This window comes from Phacochoerus africanus, chromosome 5 (genome assembly GCF_016906955.1).
Source record: "Phacochoerus africanus isolate WHEZ1 chromosome 5, ROS_Pafr_v1, whole genome shotgun sequence".
Lineage (NCBI taxonomy): Eukaryota > Metazoa > Chordata > Mammalia > Artiodactyla > Suidae > Phacochoerus > Phacochoerus africanus.
Genome location: NC_062548.1, coordinates 113366547 through 113372546, shown reverse-complemented (window position 1 = coordinate 113372546; position 6000 = coordinate 113366547). Strand labels below are relative to the sequence as shown.

At 44.7% G+C, this 6000-nt stretch overlaps 1 protein-coding gene across 2 annotated transcripts in view; it reads left to right on the top strand.

The window, feature by feature from the left end:
* The first annotated feature begins 275 nt into the window (after positions 1-275).
* Positions 276-6000, top strand: part of LCLAT1 (lysocardiolipin acyltransferase 1) — a 186970-nt gene continuing 181245 nt past the window's right edge. For both annotated transcript variants that reach the window (XM_047782341.1, XM_047782342.1), the window contains exon 1: positions 276-443. The gene's annotated coding sequence lies outside the window, so the exon portion shown is untranslated. The remainder of the gene's footprint in view (positions 444-6000) is intronic.

Below are 6000 nucleotides of genomic sequence, written 5' to 3'. Positions count from 1 at the left end.
TTTCACTCCGAAATTCCAGGAGTTATACCATTGGGTTCCCTGGGACAACGCCCTGGTTATATTTCCTATTTCTATTGTTTCTCGCCTACATACCCTCTCACTCTCTGGATGCCTCCTTTCCTAAACGCTAGAGTGAGAAATGAGCATGGTCCCTTTAAGGGAGCCCTAGAGGTTTGAGGCTCCTGGGGAGCCCCTGGCAGAGGAGCAGGGGCGGGGCTCGGGGGACTGGGCTTCCCACGCAGCCGGGGACGCCGCTGCGTAACTGAGCTCGCAGCCAATCGGGATGGAGCCTGCCTGGACGCATTACTAGGGCGACGGTCCGGACGCCTCCCGCTTCGGGATGAATTAGCGGCGGGTTCAGCGAGGAGGTTGTGACCCCCACGGGCTCTCCAGCTCGCCCACGCTCTGCCTACGTCGTCACAGTTGTCCTCTACTGGCTACAGGTGGGAGGCTAGAGAAGCGCCAGGGGGAGGTTACGGCGCGGGGGAAAATGGCGGCGGCGGTCGGGGAATCCCGGGGTTGGCGGAGGGGGAGCAGCCCCACGGACTCTTAACCCCCAGCCGCGGGCCTCTCCGGGCTGCGGCCCAGGTAACAGTCACTTGACTGGGAATTGGCGTCCCCACGCGGATGGCGGCACCGCTGGGTCAGGTGAGAGGAGGCTCGGGGAAGCGACTCCCGGGGGCTGCCTGAGGCGTCGGGGCCCTCGGGGCCTCTTGGGCCGGACGTGGCCGCGGGAGGAGGAGGGCCAGGTATCTGGTCGGTGTTTACCGAAAGGCACAAAGACCTTTATGCTCCTGACCTGGGCGGGCCCAGGATCAGCACCGTACACAGTCTAAGCTCTGCCACCGTCAAATCAGATGCGCTAAAGGTCCCAGTGGGCCGCCACGTGCGGGGATTGGACTTGAGCTGTCGAGGCCACGGGCTGGAGCTGTCTTACCTGTGTGTCCTCCTGGCCCCAGATGCCTGCCTGTAGGTGCCAGAGTGGCAGTACCACGAAAGGAACGGTAGGCCCTGGCCTGGGGCTGATGTCACCTCATATTTAAGGTGTGTCTTAGCTCCACCTTGTCCATTTGAAAAGAGGAAATAGGGTGCTTAGGTGTCGGGGAGACATTTTGCTTTCTTGAACCGTCTTTGGTTAGAGTGGTTCCTCTGGAGCATTGCCTCTGCCTTCGAAGTTCATTAATTGTATTCTCTGTGCACGGGGCTGCATGTAAAACTGAGCATTGACATTCGGTTTAAGCCCAGGGATATAACGAAGATAAGTATTGGTGAAGGTCTTATAGAGATGAAATATTGTCCACTCACGTCAGTGACTTATTTGGGCAAAGATATGTCATGAAACATAACTAGTTGGGTTAGTTTTCAAAAAACTGGCTTGGAGTTCCTGCCCTGGGCGACTGCTGCGGCTCCAGTAGCTGTGGATGTGTGTATTCCGTCCCTAGCCTGCTGGCAGTGGGTTAAATAATTCAGGGTTGCCACAGCTGTGGTGTAGGTCGCAGCTGCGGCTTGGATTCAATCACTGGCCTGGGAACTTCCATATGCCTTGGGTGTGGCCATAAAATTAAAAAAAAAAACAAAACACAAAAAACCTGTTTTGATGTAAGTCCTTTTGCGCACTTATGTTTTTGAGAGTAAAAGAAATGATTTGTTTTAGAATTTTTTTTGCCTTTACTCCTGTTTATTTTTATTTATTTATTTTATACATCGAGGAGTCTTTTATTGGTCACTTATATGCCAAGTACCAACATCAGCAAAAAGTCAGTTTTTACACCTAAAAGAGCCTCTTGTCTCTTTGTTTGCCTCTTCCTGAGGTGTTTCTCTCCTGAAAAGGAAGTGTAAACCAGTACTAAGTGTTAGTAGTGCCCCCAATTAATTAATGCCACCCAGGCATCTTCTAAGAGCTGATCTCAGTCTCATATCTGCATTTATCATTCTTAGCTGTCCACTCAGATAAGGTTTCATCCTGGACTTTTCCCCTTTCGTTAAAAAAAGTTTTTATTGCCACATTGTACTTTGATGTGACAGATAAGTATACTAAGTGACTCTGTTTTTTTCCTTTTTTTTGACTGCCCTACGGCATATGGAGTTCCCAGGCCAGGGATCAGTTCCGAGCCAGTTGCAACCTACACCTCAGCGGCATCGCTGGATCCTTTAACCTACTGTGCTGCGCAGGGGATGGAACCTGAATCCCAGTGCACCACAGACACCACCAATCCTGTTGCACCACAGTGGGAACTCCTTAAGTGACTTTTATTTTTGGTAGCAGTCTTGATTTCGTAGCAAGCCTTGTTCTGTTATTGAGAAAGCATAGTGGCATTTGTGTTTCAGTCATCAGTAGTTGTCTATGGAGGGCCTGCTGTGGGTCAGGCACTGTGAAAGTGAGGCTTCTCCTGTCTTTTAATTTGAGCAAATAGTGGTTCATCTCTTCCTAGAGGTGCTTAGTGTGGCTGTTGCTGATGACCACGGTTAAACAATGAGGAAAACTGAAAAGAATCTTTCTTTTTTGCACATAGCATCCTTGAAGATTTGGTCAGTTTAGTCTGGGGATTGGTGTGGTTTCTAGTTCCTACTCTGCCACTTAAACTCTTTTTGGGAAGTGATATGATTTCTTTTGTCAGTACCTTATCTCTGAAATAGACTAACAGCTTTTTCTCCAAGCAGTCTCACTGTGCCGTTGTGAGGAAAAAAAAAAAAGATGAATTTATAAAAGGGCTTGAAAAAGTTAAAAGCCCTTTGATAACAGTTGACTTTTATTACTATACATTTACTCCTCAGGCAGTGTTCCAGGAGCCTTATACGGTCTCATTCTCCCAGCCATATAGTGAAGTGAGTGCTTTATCATTTTTGTTTGACAGATGAGGAAACTGAGGCATATTGAAGTTTTAAGTTATTTGCTCCAAAGTGCACAGCTTGCATTATGATGCCAGTCTCTGTTCTTAACCATCCTGCATGCCATCTTCCTGTATCACACAGGTGTCTTATGTGTTAAGGGGATATATATGGACAGACTTTTCAGTGAAGTCATTTTGTGGTCTTTTAGTTGTGTAAATAATAGCTAAGATTCATTCCATTGGCATCCAGTAGCGATTTATATGGTGATAACTAGTTACTTTGGTTAAGTGATATATTCATTTTACCTTTGATGCCCATTATTTTTAAAAGTTTTTCAAAACAAGAGTTGTTTCTAATTTCTAACAGGAAGCACAGATCAATAATTGAGGAAGGTTTTTACTTTAGTTTTTAGGAAACTCTTTAAAATAATGATTTGCTAGGTGACCCTTAAACGAAAGTTTGGGAGTTCCCGTCATGGCTTAGTGGTTAATGAACCGACTAGCATCCATGAGGACGCGGGTTTGATCCCTGGCCTGGCTCAGTGGGTTAAGGATCTGGCATTGCTGTGAACTGTGGTGTAGGTTGCAGGTACGCTTTGGATTCCATGTTGCTGTGGCGTAGGCAGGTGGCTACAGCTCTGATTCGATCCCTAGCCTGGGAACCTCCATATGCTGCCAGTGTGGCTCTAAAAAGACAAAAAATAAATATAATACAATAAAATGAACGAAAATTTGTGTTAGGTTCATTGCTTTGGACATGTAGTACTGATTTTTCTAGTCTATTGATAGAAAAAAATGACATAAATAAAAGTAGCTGGAACATTCATTCTTTCATTGATTGTTTGTGCAGTTGCCCTGCCAAGTCCTTTGGGTGTAAAGATTAATTCCTGATCTTATCCTTGAGGAGACTGGGGAAGAAACCCCAGGTCCAGAAGTTTGTAGACTTGTGAATGAGAAAAACAAGTAAGTGATTCACTAATGCAGGTGATAAAGACTCAGCTATTGTTGTGGTGGGTACAGAGAGCTGTGGGAACACACAGTTGCTTCTGCAGGGGTGGTCCTGTGCAAGAAAGGAAGGGACCTGATTGCAGAATAAAGCGAGAAAGGGCTTCTAGCCAGAGGAGGACACTGTGCAGAATTAGGGTGAACGAGAGGGTTTGGGTGCCCAGGGTTCAGACCAGAGTTTTGTAGGAGTTGTTGAGAGAGAATCCGGGAAAGGTTAGGGCCAGATTGTGAATTCTTAGCTAAGAGAGTGACTGTCCTCAGGGCAGGGAGACCTGTGCAAGGATCTTAATCAGATGAGTAATGTGATCAACTTTATGTTCTGGAGAGGGGACTTTGGTGGTGCCAGGGTCACAGACAGAATGTAAGGAAGAGACCAGTCAGTTAAGGACAGTTTCCATGCTTCAGACCAGAGACGATAAGGGAGTGAGCCAGGGCATCAGCTGTGACAGAGCAAAGTTCCGAGTCTGCCACACACATTGGAGCAGAATGGAAGATTGACTGGGTGTGAAGAATAATGGGGTGGGGGAGGGGAGCCCCTGCTGAGCAAGTAAGGAGAAGACTAAGGTGTGTGTGTGTGTGTGTGTGTGTGTTTTTTTTTTTGTAACTATATGGTTGGAGATGAGAGGTATTATTAATTCAGGAAAAAGGATAGGACAGAGGGTTCTTTGTTACTGGGTTTCCAGAGAATTGTAAGCACTGAGGTTGATGGGTCAAATAAAGTGCAGTAGAACCAAGCTTAACTGAAGCTTCTAGGTTTCTGATTTCTGAGACTATTGAATGCTTATTTATACCGTCAAAGTCAGCAAAGTCTAGTGTAAATGTACCCCATTGGAGGAAAGCCACTCAGAGGGCGTGAGAAGAATCATCTAAGGTATGTTTGGGATAAAATGTTAGAATAACAGGTGTCAGAGGATTTTTTCCCCCTTTTTAAATATTAAAGAATTATTTGTTTATTTAATGGCTGCACCTGCAGAATATGGAAGTTCCTGGCCAGGGATGCAATCTGAGCCATAGCTGTGACCTACACTGTGGCAGTGCTGGATCCTTTAACTCCCTGCACTAGGCCAGGGATCAGACCTGTGCCTCTGCAGCAACCTGAGCTGCTGCAGTCAGATTCTTAACCCACTGCTCCATAGTGGGGGCTCCCTTTTTTAAAAAACACCGTTTTTAATGTATTTGTATAGAAGCCATTATAATATGGAAGTAGTCACAAATGGATTTTCTAGTTGTAAAACTGATCTCTGATCAATCATTCATAACACGAGAGTTGTCTATCGCCAGCAGCATAACCTGAATGCATTCCAGATGCAAGGTGAAACTGCAAACCTTGCAAAGATGCAGGAATTCATGAATTCAGAGCAAGGTCAAGAACTGCTCAAACCTTAAGCATAAATCAAAGAACTACTGAGTAGGGTAGGCACAGGTTTGTTAAAAAAGACTGTTGCTAACAGCAAATAAAAAATATATATCTCACACACACACAAAAAAAGACTCTGAAGCAATGACTGTAACAATGATTGCTAAATTTGACTTCCCACTTCATTAAAATTGAGAACTTCTCTTCATCTAAAGACAGTATTAAGAGAATGAAGGGCAAAATACAGACTGGAAGAAGAAATTTCTAATTCATCCGTTTGACCAAGAACTTGTATCCAGAATGTATGCATGTTGTGTAAAATTACTAAGAAAAAGACAGTTGAATAGAAAAATGCACAAAAGTTTTGAATAGGCACTTTCTAGTAGAGGACCTCTGTATGGCCAGTATGCATGTAGAGAGAGCTGTTCAACATTATCAGGCAATGGAGAAATGCAAAGTAATCAATATAGTAGTGAGATACTACTATATACCTTTTGGAATGGCTAAAATTAAAAAGATTGTCAGTGCCACTACTGGCAAAGATGTAGAGAAACTTGATCTCACACATGTTTTGGTAGGAGTGTAAAGTGGTGCAGTTATATTGGAAAACTGGCTGTATCTAGTCCTACCTGTGATTCATTATTTCCATTCTTAGGTATATAGCCAAAGGAAATAGATACACATGTCTACCAAAGGCGCAGGGGGGCAGGGAGAGGAACCAATAAAAGAATGTTCATAGCACCTTTACTTAGAATAACTAAAAATTAGATAAAATCCAAATGTACACCAGCAGTAGAAAGGATGAAT